This window comes from Pelodiscus sinensis, chromosome 3 (genome assembly GCF_049634645.1).
Source record: "Pelodiscus sinensis isolate JC-2024 chromosome 3, ASM4963464v1, whole genome shotgun sequence".
Classification (NCBI taxonomy): domain Eukaryota; kingdom Metazoa; phylum Chordata; order Testudines; family Trionychidae; genus Pelodiscus; species Pelodiscus sinensis.
In genome coordinates this window covers 162,290,409-162,307,044 of record NC_134713.1, presented here as the reverse complement: position 1 = coordinate 162,307,044, position 16,636 = coordinate 162,290,409, and the positions used below count along the sequence as shown (strand labels likewise).

Below are 16,636 nucleotides of genomic sequence, written 5' to 3'. Positions count from 1 at the left end.
TCAGAATCTCTGAGGTCTTAATTTCCCCTTTTCATTGACATCCATTTAACATCAATGCAATTTCGTCAGCGTTGGTGGACTTGCTCCTAATTTATGTTGGGGTACGTGAAAGGAGAATTAGGGCATCTGAGAATATCCCTGTTACCTGCACACCTTCTCTTTCTGAAGCCTGCGTCTAGAAAGAAGATAATTGAAATCCAGACATTTCACAGTTCTCTAGATGTTGGCCTTTGGAATTCTAAACTATCTTCTGAGGGTTTGTGTAGAGAATCAGCAAGTATAGTGCTTTGGCCGCATGACAGAGCGTCCCAAGGACGAAACCAAGCAAGAGTCTTGAGCCAACAATAACAACATCTGTCTGAGTCAATGACCTTCGAGAGTGCTGTGTTTGGGACTGGGAAAAAGCAGTTTGTGTAAAAGCAGTTTGTAAACTTTTAAGGGTATAAAGGTAGTTGTGATTTTGCAATAAAATGATTTCGTGCTTGCACCGGCCGGAGTCCATGCCTTCATACACCACAAATGGCGCCCGATACAGGGCTTGAACTGAATGAGTGATTCAAACCGGTGGTGTACCTGCGGCTGGACGGAGGATAAGTTGTTGAGAGGAGCTCCCGAAATTACTGACATCACCATTCGCAGGACGAACAGGTGAGCAGCCGCGGACAGAGTAACAGAATGGGGCAGTCTGCCACGAAAGAGCAAAAACTGCAGCTTGAGATCTTGCAGCACATTGTGAAGGAACAGGGGTTTAAGGTTCCCCCTGTACAGCTGGTTCAGCTGTTGGTTTGGATACGAGACCATTGCCCGTGGTTCCTGGAAGGGGGTTCTTATGATTTGACCTTCTGGGAGAAGGTGGGCAAGGAATTGAGAACCTCTGAACATCTTGCATTATCCCTCCCAAAAGGGATCATAGTAACATGGCGAACTGTTTATACAGCCATACAGGCATTGCATCCCGCCAAGCGGTTCCTGAAGGAAGTGTCAGCAACATTTGATCCCAGGCCATATCAGGACCCAGAGGATCCCTCGTCCCCTCCCCCAAAACCCCCCGGGGAGGATTGTGAGCCAGTGTACGCCACGGTCCCGGTCTCCCCGGAGCCTGATGACTTGTGCCTCGGCGCTGAGGACAGTGAATCTGAGGACAGCGGGCCCGAGGACCCCCTTTGACACAGGGACGGCGGCGGTCGGCGTAGGGCCTGACTCGTACCCGTCGCTCGAGCCCGTCAAGGCCCTGGCGGCATCTGCGCCGACGGCGGAGCAAATTTTAAAGACTCAGAGGCTACAAGCTGTTTCTCAGTCCTCGATTGTAGCCCCTCCGCCTTTTGCCCCAGCATTAGCTCCCGCTTCTTCATACAGGTCCGCAAGCCACACGGTCACTCCATATGGGCCCCCCTTGGCGGCACCCTCGCATAATGAACAGACAGGGGTTTTATCTGAATGCCGACGTGAGGCTCTTCGGCGAGAAGATGTGCAGCTTCTACAGGCTTTTCCAATTGTATATGCGCCCCAACGGCCCGCCCGACATGAGGCTTTGCCATATGAATTTGTAAAAGAGTTGCGCAAATCTGTGAAGGATTATGGATTACAGTCTTCTTATACGATGAATTTGGTTGTGGCTATTTCGGAGTCATATGTTATGGCCCTGCATGATTGTCGCACGCTATTACGCCTGCTACTTAGCCCGGCGCAGTATGCAGCTTAGGACACCGAGTATCGTGACGGTGTTACGTCGCAAGTTATGGATAATATTACCAATGGGGTAAACGTTGGCATAGATGAACTTATAGGGCAAGGCCAATATGCTACTCCCCAGGCTCAGGCTCAGATGAATCGCTTGGTATTTACACAAGCCACATTGCTGACCCTTCGAGCCTTATGACAGGTCCCTGATGCGGGCCAAAGGGACACATCTTTTGCTACGGTCCGCCAGGGCCCCCAGGAACCCTATGTGTAATTTTTGGATAGGCTCCAAACCGCCATACAACGATAAGTAGACTCAGAGGAGGTTCAGCACCTGTTGCTGTTTCAATTGGCTATTGAAAACGTTAATATAGACTGCAGGAAGGCTTTGGACCCCCTGCGTAACAAGGCAAAAACTCTTTCAGAATTGATAAATTTGTAAAACCTGCACCCTAAGGGTTAAATGTGTCTTCCAAGGAAACTAATTATTGTTTTAAGAATCCAAACTCTGAAACTTCACTGTGTTTCTTTTCAAGGCTGAGTTGATAGCACTCTTGGCTTGCTTTCAGACCCAAGGTTGTGTGTGTCTGCAAACTGCCTGTCTGTTCTGGAAGGGGGGGGGCACTGTCCCCCATGAGTAAGCCTGTAACATTGCAGGTGATTCTTTTCAGGAAAAGAAAACCTTTTTGCTTGCTGGAATAGTAATTAGCAAGCACCTTGTTCTAAGAGAGTTTCTGTGGCAGTAAAAAAAGCCTGGTCTGCAGTACAAGAGGGAAACTGAGGCATGCCACCTTTAACTTAATAATTAAACAATAAAGTAATTTATTCAAACCCTCTCAAGCTGGTGTTCAAAATAAAAGCATACCATTGGGTAACAGCAGGCTGATCAAAAAGTAGCAAAAATCTGTAAAGAAAAAGTGTTCTAAAATATAATGCACCACCCCAATGTGGGTAGAAATGTTTTCTTGTCTTTCAGATCATCAGAAAGCGCTGGTGCCAGCTGAAGAAAAACAACAACAACAACAAAAAACCATGGTTCTGTGTCATGACATAATAAGTTTGTGTTCTGTGTTCTGTCCAGATTTGTCTTGTGTGTCTTGTTTGTGATATATGTATTGCAAACGTTGTGTGTACAATATTGTTGTTTTAATGAAAGAATAATTTAAGTCCCTTGAATAATCTTAACTTTGTGCTTTACACAGATGGTTTTTTTGCTTTTATAATTCTAGTGGAGTTTTAATAGCAGGCTATGCAGTTTGTACTGTCTGGAATGTAGTGAAATCTGCTCCTCTACCTGCTGTTTTTCCCTTCTCTCCTATGATCGCCAGCTCCTTTGCCATCTCTGATGGAACTGGCCCTCCTGCAAGACCAAGCCCCAGAAACGGGAAAGCAGGAGTGGAGACTGGCAGGGTGCACCTTGCACCCAGAGCACTACTGGTGCAGCTCTGTTGGCCACATTGTTGCCCCAGTGGTCTTGCTACCTCACCTTGCCTCCGTGCTCCCTGGATTGTCGCACGTTGGCAAACGTAAAACAAAATTGGTTTGCTCCCAAATTCTCCCAAGCAGTCAAAGATTACTGTTTGGCTTGCCCTGTCTGCCAAGCCTACAACGTGGGTAAACCTGAAAAGACAGTCCCGGCAACCTCCGCCTTTGGGACCATTTCTGAACTTACAAATGGACTTTATTCAATTGCCTAAATGTCATTTTTTTTAAATAATGTGCTGGTGATTGTTTGCTTGTTTTTGAGATGAGTAGAAGCTTATCCCTGCAGGAAAACTGATGCCATCACAGTGGCAAAGAAACTTCTAAATCATTACATCCCATCATGGGGAATACGCTTTATGATCTCCAGTGATAAAGGTACCCACTTTACTGGACAAATTGTTCAAAAACTGGCAAAGCACTACTCTACCAGACAAGCACTGCACTGTGCGCGACACCTGGAGAGCGCAGAAGCAGTAAAAAGATGAAACAGGATTTTAGAGAACAAACTTGCTAAAATATGTCAGAACTCTGGCCTGTGTGCACTCTGGCTGCCCTCTGCGATGGGACCCCGGTCCTAGCAGTAAAGTCACGGACGTTAAACCTTTTCTCAGCACACACACACACACTGCCCTGACCGTCAGCTGACACATGGGTAGAAGCACTCCCAATTGCCCTAATGAGCATGAGAGCCACTCCTAATCGGAAAACTGGACTCAGTCCACATGAAATTGCATGTGGCCGACCTATGAAATTGTTAAGCAACCCAAAATTAACCTGGCTGATGCCACACTTGTTAAAAGAAGCCTAGTCAAGTATTGTCAGGAACTTATGAGGTGTGTACAGTCTTATCATTCACAGGTTAAGGACGCCTTCCAGGAGGACCCGACTGAGCCGCGCCATAAAACTACAACCAGGAGACTGGGTTTGCGTGAAAGTTTACCAATGAAAGACTGCCCTGGAACCCAGGTGAAAGGGTCCCTACCACGTCCTTCTGACCACACATACTGCTGTAAAGTGCAAGGGATTGCCCACTTGGATTCATGCCTCTCACTGCCAACTGGTTCCAGCGCCTACAGAGGTTAGCCCCAACAAGGATCACTGCAGACCTGGTACCGGAGACCCAGGTCCAGAAGTAGACAGAGATCAACGCAGGCTTGGTACTGGCAATCCAGGCCCAGAAGCAGACGAACCTGAGAGACCAAGGCCAAGGTACCAGCTGCAGCCCAGAAGAACCTGCCAGCGATAGGTGAAGCAAACTACGAAGTCCTGAAGAACAGCCAGCATGAGGCTAGACAAACAATTCATGTTGCGCTTATGCTTAATCTTGTTTTGAATATCTAGCAGTTATAACCTATATGGTTCAAATGTGTTATGATAAGCACGACTTTCACATGATTTTTTTCACCAGAATGCTAGATCATTAGCTCAGCAATTTTCCCTTACTAAACAGCAGGCGCAAGATATAGTTCGCGCCTGTCCGGATTGCCAGTGTCTATCCGCCATACCGGTACCTAGCGGTGTTAACCCGTGAGGCCTACGGGCCAATGAATTTTGGCAGTCTGATGTGATCCATTTTTCCGAATTTGGCAGATTGCACTATGTACATGTTACTGTTGATACCTTTTCCCACCTTATTGTTGCTACTGCCCATGTGGGAGAAAAGGCTCGTGATGTTGTTCGGCATTGGTTACATTGTTTTGCTGTTATGGGTGTTCCAGTTTCTGTTAAAACTGATAATGGTCCCGCTTATATCTCTCACAAAGTTCAGTCCTTTTTGCAGGATTGGGGTGTAAGCCACACCACAGGCATTCCACACTCCCCCACGGGCCAGGCGATTGTTGAACGCACGCACCGCACTCTCAAGACCCTTCTTGATAAACAAAAAAGGGGGAGTCCAGTGGGAATGACCCCACAGGAGCGTTTGGACAAAGCTATGTATGTGTTAAACTTTCTGATTTGTCTTTCACGGCAGCACAGTGCCACTTTGGGCAAGACTCTGCATGGCCGGAGCGGCCACAAGTTTACTACAGACACCTGGAATCCGGACAGTGGCAAGGTCCCGTACCATTAATCACGTGGGGATGTGGGGATGCATGTGTTTCTCTTCCCTCAGGTCCCTATTGGCTTCCTGTGCGATTTGTTAAGCCAGCCAGGATTGGTAAGCCATCAGCGCAAGAGATTCAACTCAAGAATGAAGGGACTGCTGCCGATCCATAGCAACAAATCCATGACGGTCACCACTGCATTTCTGTGGTTCCTGTGGAGCGGTTTTTGTGTGCATACTGCGACAGCACATTTGTATTGGACGCACATCATTGATCCCCCCGTATTCAGGCCTGTGACATGGTGGGATCCCTCACCGCCCATCAGTAACAATGGTACCGATTGGGTAGGAGGGGTGTGGATACCCCCTACAGCAGAACAGGAAACCGAGGTCGTTAATGTTACCAATGTCACCTTTGTCACTGACCTCCCAACGCTTTGCTTCATGACTCAGGTTGCGTGCCCGTGCAGCTACAGTTGCACCTAGTGGCGTGGGAGCACGACGGAAGGGTTAACTATACCTTACTGAGCATTCCCGGGATGCACGGAAGCGGCAATGACTCTTGGGAGCCGTACGCCCCTGATTTGCCCCGCTGCATGATAAAGAGGATATCAGCGGACGCGGCACCAGTTTGGCAGGCATGTCGTGGACGCAGTCCCCTGGTACTCCGGGGCGAATTCGGCACGGTTGTGGATTGGGGCCCTCACGGTATGCTGTGGGATAAAGTGGACAATCGCACTGTCCCCTTTGGCCGGTATAATCATAGCCTTTCGTGGCATGGGGGAGGCTCTGCCGGTCCTGTGTTACAATTTATTACTAATGGGGATAATGCCACGGCCTCCATGTTACATAAGGGGGTGTGGCAGATAGGGTTAGCATTTATGGGTTATAATTTAGGGAGTTTGATTTTAGAGAATTATACATCTAACTATATTAAGCAGCAAGATAATAGTGTTATGGTTTGTACTTCGCATCTATATGTTTTTGCCTTGGCACAAAATGCAAGTTTTAAGAGATGTAAATTTTCCCATTCTTGTTATTCTGTTATGTTGTCTGAGGTGCGATATAAGACCTGCATTTCCATGAGTGATAATGTAACCTTTGTGTTCCCTCTTCGACAACGCTCTGAGTTATGGATTCCTGTTAATCTCACACGAGATTGGGAAGGAGATAGTGGTTCTGGCCATCTTACAAGGTTGCTGCAGGAGGAGATTATTAACACTCGTAGACGTACGAAGCGATTTTTGGGGTGGCTGATTTTTGCTCTTGTCGGCAATTATTATTCTTGCTTCTGCCACTGCTGCTATTGCCTCTTTAACTCAGTCGGTTAAGACTGCAAAAATGGTAGGGGAAACTCTAATAAACGTTACACGGGAGTTCCAAATGCAGAAGACCATTGATGAAGAGATATTGGTGCGGCTTGAGGCCCTAGAAGCCGCAGTCATTTGGCTTGGTGATATGCACGCAGCCTTAAAGACTAGGTTGTCTCTGCATTGTGATTGGGAGCACATTGCTGGAGGTCTGTGTGTGACATCCCTCCCCTGGAATTCATCAGTTCATGATTGGAACCTTGTTAAACACCATTTACAGGGTGCCTTTGATGTTTCTTTACGTTCTCATGTTAATTCTTTGCATGTTCAATTAAAGAACCAAATTCAGCAATTGCAAGAATTAACCACACAAAAGGTTTTTGCTACTTTGCAATCTGACTTATCTTGGCTTAATCCTACTGCGTGGTTTTCTGGATTAAATTTGCGCATGTGGGTGTTTATTGGACTTGCTAGTGGGCTTCTTATTGTGCTTTTTATAATTCTTTCTTTACTTTTTTCTTGTATTCGTTCTGCTCAGAAAGTTGAGGCTCATGTAATGACAATGTTACTTATTAATGGTATTGCTTTGTATAAAAGAGGGGGAGATGTAGAGAATCAGCAAGTATAGTGCTTTGGCCGCATGACAGAGCGTCCCAAGGACGAAACCAAGCAAGAGTCTTGAGCCAACAATAACAACATCTGTCTGAGTCAATGACCTTCGAGAGTGCTGTGTTTGGGACTGGGAAAAAGCAGTTTGTGTAAAAGCAGTTTGTAAACTTTTAAGGGTATAAAGGTAGTTGTGATTTTGCAATAAAATGATTTCGTGCTTGCACCGGCCGGAGTCCATGCCTTCATACACCACAGGTTTGTAGGGACTAGAGTTCAGCATATCTCTTCCAGAAAAGATTTGGTGGTCCTCTGTCCCAGCATAAGACAGAGCAATGTTTGAGAGCTAGGTAGTTCTCCAACATCATCAGACATTGTGGTTCACAGAATCATAGAATCATGGGGTTGGTCATCGAATCCAACCCCCTGCTAAAAGCAGGTCCAACCCTAACTAAATCATCCCAGCCAGGACTTAAAAACCTCTAGGGATGGAGATTCCACCACCTGCTTAGGTAACCTATTCCAGTGCTTCACCACCCTACTAGTGAAATAGTTTTTCCTAATATCCAATTGAGACCTCTCCCACTACAACTTGAGACCATTCATTGCTCCTCATTCTGTCATTTGCCACCACTGAGAACAGCCTCTCTCCATCCTCTCTGCAACCCCCCTTCAGGTAGTTGAAGGCTGCTATCAAATCCCCCCTCACTCTTCTCCTCTGTAGACTAAACAAGCCCAAATCCCACAGCCTCTTCTCTTGTCAGTTCTGCCCTTACGTCTAACCAGTAAATGCTACTCTCTCATATGTGCAGATGCTCTAAGCTATAGGCTTCTTCCTCACTCACTTCATAGGTGTTAAAAGATACATCTGCTGAGACCCATGTGCCACAGCCCATTGAAGGGCAGATATTAAACATTTACTAAATATAAAAAGAAACCACACATGCACAAACCGCTCACTCATCTTCCATTAAATCTATTCTCAGTTTATGCTATTATGGTTTGTGCTGAGGTCTCTAGATTTCATTGCCAAAGAAATACAGCAGCAGCAGTAATGGCAAAATATAGTCAATCCTAACAAAGTTAGGAGGGAAATGGAGAGACAGAGAAAACAGGAGGGAAGATGCATTGATGGACAGAAAAATTTGCCATCATCCTTTATTCACTTTTTGCCTGGCTTGGATCCCTAGAGCTGAGCTATTAATGTGACATATATCAATTGCCTCACTAGCTGCTGGTTATTTTTTTTTAATAATCATAATCTAATTACTGGTGGAGTGTGAATTGTCTCCAAAATAGCCGGCACTTGGGGCATGAGAATAAAATTAAACTTCTCCTGATTTAAGCATGAAAAGAGAATTGAGGGCAGAACAATATGAGATAGTATATTGGGAGCATTATGACACAGGAACCGTAAGAGAGGACAGATTCTAGTAACTACTTTGTTACACTTGAGTAAGTCCCTTGACTGTGCTATCAAAGGTTTTCAACAGGAAGGGCCTATTTCCTTATCTGAGTTAGCGCTGGGTGTACTTGACTGGAAATGGCCACTGCCCTATAAGTATTTCTGTTTAATAATGTTGGACCTTGGGCAAGTCACTTCAGCTCTGAGCCTCTGTTTCTCCCTCCTCCCCCCTGCTTTGTCTGTCTTGTCTATTTAGATAGTAAACTCTTTAAAGCAGGGATTGTCTCATATGTGTATTTGCAGTGCATAGAACCTCCCCTCCCCCGGTACCAGGGATCTCTAGTCACATCTCTAATATAAATCAAAATAACAAACCTCATAATATACTTCTTTTATTGTTACCTCATCTTCTCGCTCCTCTTCCCCTCATCCACCTGCTGTGTCTTTTTGTAATGTAAATTGTGGTTTTATTGCATTCTAGTGTAACCCTTCTGCTGGGTAGGCCTGGCAGTAACCAGGGCTGGGTTCAATATCTTGGGGTCCATCTCACACAGAACCGGCTCAAGCCCCCACCCAGTGATCTGGGAAATTCACACACCCCTGGGTGCCTCTGAGAGGCAATGCTTCCCCACTCGCACGCACTGAGTCTGAGTGTAGGAAAGAAACATTTAATGAAACAGAGAGAGAAGTCACATGGCATTAACTGATGGAAAACACCACAAACCGAGTTCATAACCCAAACATGAGCTAAGCCCCCTCCCCCAGCCAAGGATCACCTGAAGTCCAAAGAGTCCGACACCCCAAAAGTCTCTGTCCTTGGTCCGTACCACCCAGAGTCCCAAAGTTCACCCGCGGGGTTTCACCTCCCAACCTGGATAGTAATGGGAGTGGCGGGATATATAGGGGGCACCTTACGACACTTCGCCACACTCCACCAGCTGTCTCGTCCCACGCCACTGGATGGTCTGCTGGTCGCCTGCCTCTGCTCCTCGCCTGCTGCTGCCACTGGTCGCCGCTCCTTGCCTGCCGCTGCTCCGCACCACGCCACTGGTTGCCATGCCATGCCGCTGGTCGCTGCTCCTCGCCTGCCGCCGCTCTGTGCCACGCCGCTGGTCGCCGCTCCGTGCAACACCGCTGGTCGCCACTCCTCACCTGCCATCGCTCCTACCAGCCATGTTATGCCACCAGCCAGTGATTCCCACCAGCCACTCTGCTGTCCACTGCCACTTCACTGACCGCAATGGGTCTGGATCTCAGCCAAACCAGTGATTTCAGCTCTCAGTGATTTCAACTCTTTAGCCACCAGCTGGACTGGCAAAGGAATCCAGCTTCCACTGGACTAGCAAAAGAAAAGACTCCTCAGGGAGTTTGCTTTAGGTCTGTCCTTAAAACAAAGAGGGAAAAGGGCAGGTTGGGCCAGTCTTACAGCTCACACCGTGAACCAACAACCAACAACCACAGGACATACCACACTAATACCAACCCTGGTACCTTCCCTTGCAACAAACCCCGTGGCCAGCTTTGTCCACATATTTATTCTGCTGATACCATTATTGGACCTAACCAAGTGAGTTATAAGAACACATATTCCTGCGCATCCAGAAATATAATCTATGCTATCATGTGCCGAAAGTGTCCGTCTGCTATGTACATTGGACAAACATCTCAGACACTTTGCCAAAGGATTAATGCCCACAAAACAGATATCAGACAAGATCACAAAGAAAAAACAGTTTCTTGCCATTTTAACCAGAAAGGACACTCTCTCAATGACTTAACCACCTGCATTCTGCTACAAAGACCTTTTACATCTGCACTTGAAAGGGAATCCTCTGAACTGTCATTCATGTTAAAATTCGACACTCTCCAAAGAGGATTGAACAAACACTTGAACTATCTTACACATTATCAAGATAGCTTTCCCAATTATCACCTCTAATACCATTAACTCAGAAACATCCCACTCTCCCCACCTCTAATATCGTCAATTCACAGACACTTACCTTCCTTCCTCCCCCCCCCCCCCCCGAATCCTCCTCCTGTTCTGCAATGTGATTTGTCCTTTTCATATGTGTTCATTTTTTTAATTGTATCCTTTGGTATATATGGTTGTGACTACTTTCTTCCACTATTTGATCTGAGGAAGTGGGTCTGGCCCACGAAAGCTCATCGTCTAATAAACCATCTTGTTAGTCTTTAAAGTGCTACATTGTCCTGCATTTTGCTTCACCGTGAAACAGGCTGACTCAAGCCCTTTAACCCTTCCGCCCAGCTCAGTTCACTCAACTCTGGAAGGGGGGAGGCTTGTTCCTCCGAGACCTCTTACCATGATGGTGGTGTCTCCCCTACAAGCACTGGTGGCATGTTTTACAAGTTCCCACATTTAGGGGTAGCATGATTAGTGACCCCCACAACAGTCCCAAATTATTTACAATTCTCCACATTCCATTCCAACACTGACCCTCCATCAGCCCTGGCTGAATGGGATTTACATAGCCACACCTCGTATTCTCTCCTGAGCTGTATTTACATATCAACAGTTAACAGTTAATTACCTTGCAGAGCTAAACAATTGCAGCCAGCACACCCACCCCTCCTTTTAGCTGGCTGATAGCAAGCAGCAGTTTAGTCCCTGCTTACATCAGGAGTATCTACCTGCTGGTCCACCAAGAGAGAACACAATGGGGGCAATTGCTGCAGAGCCTGGTGATTCAAAGAGGCCCAGGGATCCTGGCCACCACCTTTATTATGGAAGTAGTAGTGGCAACCAGAGCCCTGGGCCTTGTAAATTGCAGCTGGATGATACACCGCACACTCTGTGTGGCTCTGAGGGTTTGTGCTGGGCAGGGGGGGGGGGGGCGAAGAGTGCATTGCACTCTGTGCAGTGTGGAGGGCTGGCTGCTCCTGGCCCTGCCCCTTCTTCCTGAGGCCCCACCCTTTCTGGAAGCACAGAGCCAGGCCCCACACATACACCTTACAGAGGTGCTCACGGAGACTGTTGGCTCCCCCATCTACCTGGGGAACATATATTTAATAATATGCTCTTCCATCTAGTAGAGAAAGGAATAACATGATCCAAGGATTGGAAGTTGAAGCAAGACTGATTCAGACTGAAAATAAAGCATAAATAGGAGAGTTTTCTCAAAGCTCTGCTATAGAAATTATTCTGGGAAATTCTACAGCCTGTGTTATACAGGAGAGCAGACTAGCTGATCACAGTGGTTCCTTCTGGCCTTAGAATCTATTTGGAATCCCATGTGCATTATTGCATTACTGGTAATAAATAATAACAAACAAATGTAGCGCAGTAAAGTGGAGTTCATTTATCTTATTGAAAAACAAAAAAATAGAGCCCAGGGTGTGATTTGCAGAGCTCAAGCACCCCAAACCTTTCCCTTTTCCCTGGCAGAGGCACATTTTTCCCAGCAAGCTTTGCAATGACATTAATGAGAATGAAAGAGAGAGCACGAGCGTAGAGGACAATGTAGAGTTTCCTCACAAGAACAGCTACTTTAACAGCCCTACAGGGCTTCCACAATCAGGCCATTTCAGGCAGGAATGTAATTTATAATAAATGATGTTCATAAACCCAATGAATGTGCTACTTCAGATGTTCACACTGATTTACATTTAGAACCTCTGTGGTAGCAGGAAAGCCTGGCAGGAGAGCAAAGTGGCATATTTCGTGAGGAGTGGTAGTCACACTCACAAAGCCTATGGGAAGCATAGCTGTCATGGCAATAAAATGATTAGTATACAGAGGAACAGAAGGGCACTCTTTAGCCTGTTTTTAATCTTTTAAAGAATTCTTGTTTCTGAAGGTTAAAGGGTTTGGCAGCTTGAGAAAGCAGAGCTTTGTAGACATCCAGCTCTCTCTCGCCCCCTCTCTTGGATTATCCTTTGTTATCCTGATAAGATTTCTATCAGAGGGCCTGATCTAGGCAAAGGCAGTAGGAAATATCTACCCTGTAATCTCACTAGTTAGGTCCTTTATTGGGTGAGGGAAATGACAAGGCAAGACAGAGGTTCACAACCAGCCCATATAATTCTACTCTTCTCCAGTGGAAGGCTGGTAGTAAGGACTCCATATTATGTGACCATCACAGGGAGAAATGTGTGTGTCTGGCTCTTTGTTGTTCTTAGATCTCAGTGTATTATAGAGCTTGATATTCCATATTGGCCAGCACAAACAAAAGGCTCCTCCTTACAGATAAACCTTAGTGAGGTGCTCACAGATCGCTCAGTTGCTGCCATGCTTGAGTTATTTGTTACATGGATTTGAGACACAAAAGCAGGACTAGCTCTTGGTTCAGGATGCACTGAAACTGTGGTCTGCTGACTCCTAAGAGATGGCCTGTAGTCATTGCAGTGATATAACAAAACTGATCACCCACAGATTACTGAGCGATGATCTCATATAGCAAGCAATTTCTGCTCACATATAAAAGATAATTTGTGTGCAAGCCAATATGATTTTGTGCAGTTGTACTGCATATATGAGTCAAATAGGTTAATTAGTTTCAAAATGGTGTCAAACATTTACAAATAATATCTGGAGTATTACAGGTAGTGGTTGGACAGAATCAAAAGGACTTTTAAATCTTATGCTCCAGAGCTATAGGGCAATTGCCATCTATGATGAGGAAGAAATCCTTCCTGGTTAAATAAATATGCCGATTGAGGGGTCATGTTATTCTCTGAAGCATTTTATTAGCCAATGCCAGACATAGAACCCATCATATAATAGCCTTTCCTCTGTCCTGGTATAGTTTCTAACTCTTTTCCACTTGAAAGTGACCTCAAACTTTAGTTTGCATGCAGACTTATCCTCAGTTTCCATAGAAATAACCTGCCCTGAATTCCTCTATATTGAAAACAAAACTAAAGTAACATTAGAGTGCTTTGCACACTGAATCATGCAACCTCTCTTTTTCAGGTTACCAGCTATCATACAGAATGTCAGGTGTAGGCAAGAGACTGTGTGAAGGGCAGGTGTCCCCAGGAAAGGATAATAACTGGAATAAGTCACTGAGAGCTACATAAACTGTTAAAAGTAGCAGGTTTTGGTAAGCAGCACGCATACAGGAGCTTGCTGCTCATGTCCCATCATCTCTCAGCAAGGGAGGGAACTATAGGTTACACAGATAAAGAAACCAAGATAGATTATTACAGATATGCAGTCATATAGGACCTTTTTGTTGCGGACACTATTCCAAACACTGTACAAATATTGGTCAAATTAAACTTCAATAATAGGGCTGGTGGCAATGTTTCACCAAAAAGGTGGGAGGTGCTTTTGTTTTTTTGGATGGGAAACAATTTATCAACAGACCACTTTTGCAGAAATAGATCTGCTTTGCCAAAATGATCATTGAAAGGGTTATGAATTTCTGGTCAAACAGAAGTGAGATGTTGTACCCAATAGACTGGTTGCTAGGGAGCCCATCTGAGAAGTGAGACACCCACCTTCAAATGCTTTATTTGGCTATAGAGTCATGGGCATCATCTCTTCCTCCTCTCTCCTCCACTGGAGAGGTTCCACTTGGAACTAACAGAAAGATAAGATTCGAGAGTCCAGTGGCTAGGGTGCTGTTGTAATAACTGGGCCTAGAAATTTACCTTATTTATTAATTCAGTGGAGGGAAAGTGAGTGGATATTTGTAAAATGTCACAATCACATACAACAATAAATGTTGATTGGAAAAACTGCAAAAAGGAGATAGAAAGTAATTAATTAAGCTAAACAAAAAGGATTCCTGACCTAATTCAAGGGCTATTTTCTTGAGTACCAGCTCATGCCTTGTAAAGAAAGTGAAGTGTGAAACCAGAAATGATGGACCACAATTAGTGTCAGAAATTAAATCTAATTGGTGGATAAAAAACAAGGGGATGGTCTGTTCTGCCCTTCACTCTCTTTTGGAACCCTCAAAAGGAAACTTTAGCAGATGTGAGCACAACCATTACTAGCTAAGAAAAGGAGAAGGAGTGAACTTTCCATCATGGCTGCCACCCCCAGCATCTCCTGGGATGCCAGGATCTTTTGGGCCTTCATCATCCTGATCCTAAGATATGTCCTGTCCAGACTGACCCTAAATCCCAAACATCACATGAAACATGAGACGGATTCCTGTTGTCACCCCTAATTTCTGTTGCGTGTCCTTTCTCCTCCTTATATGATTTCTTCACTTTCCCATCTCTCTTTTTGCCTTCGGTTTAATAAAAATATGATTTAGACCAGTGTTTCTTAAACTGTGTTCCGTGGCACACTGGTGTGCTGTGAGGCAGTCGAACGTGTGCCACGGAGAACAACAGAATTCAAAATGTCTGCCCTTTTTTTCCAAAAAGGCGACTTTTTTTTTTTTTTTTTGCTCAATAACTTTCCCCTGACCCTCTTTCCCCCGACCATTTTTTCGTTTGTTTGTTTGTTCGTTTTTTGGCTCAACCAAAAATCCTTTGTGGTCCTCATAAAAAAAATATTGTTTGGTGTTCCTCGGTCTTAAAAAGTTTAAGAAACACTGACTTAGATAGACTGGATATTTTGTAACATTGCTGTAAGCCTATCACCAAAGGGACAGCTAGAAGCAGTGTCCTACACTGTTCAACAGCCCATTGCCTTCACAAATTTACCAGGTCTTTGGAGAGGCTGAGGCACTATGTGCCATCTCTGTGTTTTCCGAGCAGTGACTCTTAGGGTACGTCTACACTACAGCGCTAATTCGAACTAACTTAGTTCGAATTAGTTAATTCGAACTAAGCTAATTCGAACTAACGTGTCTAGAACTAAAAACTAGTTCGAATTAGCGTTTTGCTAATTCGAACTAGCATGTCCACATTAAGTGGACCCTGAACCGGGCTTAAGGATGGCCGGAAGCAGTGCCGGCAGGGCATCAGAGGAGGACTTAGAGCGTGGAGATGCTGTCTCAGGCTAGCCAAGGGCTGCGCTTAAAGGGACCCGACCCCCACCCCGGACAGACAGTTCTCAGGGGTGCCCCACTTGAAAACCAATCCTGGCTTGGAGTGCCCGGAGTGCCCACACTGGGCACATCACAGCACTTGGCCATCAAACCGGCTGCACTTGCCGCAGGCTGCCATCTGGGGAGAGGGGGCAATTGGGGAGCTGCAGGAGAGCTTCCACCCCCAGAAGCCCGCAGAGCCAGCCCAGTCCTCCCCATTGGGGGCTCGTACCCCATTCCTCCCTCACCTCCTTCCACTTACCCTTCCCTAGCCCCTTTTCTTGATGTACAACATAAAGGACAATTATGTTCAAAAATGGAATCTGTCTTTATTGAACAAAACTGGGGGAGACTGGGAAAAGGAGGTGGGAGAGGGGAAGAGAGAGGCTGGGAGAGGGGAGGGCAACTAAAATGATCAGGGGTTGGGAACAGGTCCCATATGAAGAGAGGCTAAAGAGACTGGGACTTTTCAGCTTAGAAAAGAGGAGACGGAGGGGGGACAGGATAGAGGTCTCTAAAAGCAGGAGTTGGGTGGAGAGGGTGCATACAGAAAAGTTCTTCATTAGTTCCCATAAAGAAGGACTAGAGGACACCAAAGGAAAGGAATGGGTAGCAGGCTTCAAAGTAGTAACAGAAAGTTGTTCTTCACAAAGCAAAGAGTCAACCTGTGGAACTCCTTGCTGTAGGAGGCTGTGAAGCCTACAACTAGAACAGAATTTAAAGGGACGTGAGATCAATTCATGGAGGTTGGGTCCATGGAGTGCTATTAGCCAGGGGGTAGGAGTGGTGTCCCTGGCCAAGATTTGTGGAAGGCTGGAGAGGGATGGCACGAGACAAATGGCTTGGTCACTGTCTTCGGTCCATTCCCTCCAGGGTCCCTAGGGTTGGCCGCTGTCGGCAGACAGGCTACTGGGCTAGATGGACCTTTGGTCTGACCCAGGATGGCCATTGTAAGCTCAGGGCTCAGGGTCGGGGTCTCAGTGGACCCCCTTGATTTTCATACACACCTGCTCCTGGGTGGCCAGGCTGGCAGCTCTCCTGCCCTAGGCGGCCACTTTCCTGTGCCTAGTGCGAAGATCATGGAAGATCACAGCCTTCCCCTGTGTGACTCAGAAGGGGGCAGGCCTGACCTAGGCAAGCAGGCTTTAAAAAG

General features: G+C 46.0%; 1 long non-coding RNA gene across 1 annotated transcript; it reads left to right on the top strand.

The window, feature by feature from the left end:
- The first annotated feature begins 267 nt into the window (after positions 1–267).
- LOC142828039 (uncharacterized) lies at positions 268–7,351 on the top strand. The gene is made up of 2 exons (XR_012902961.1): positions 268–648; positions 1,357–7,351. It is a non-coding gene; the product is annotated as an uncharacterized LOC142828039 (long non-coding RNA).
- The last annotated feature ends 9,285 nt before the right edge of the window (positions 7,352–16,636 follow it).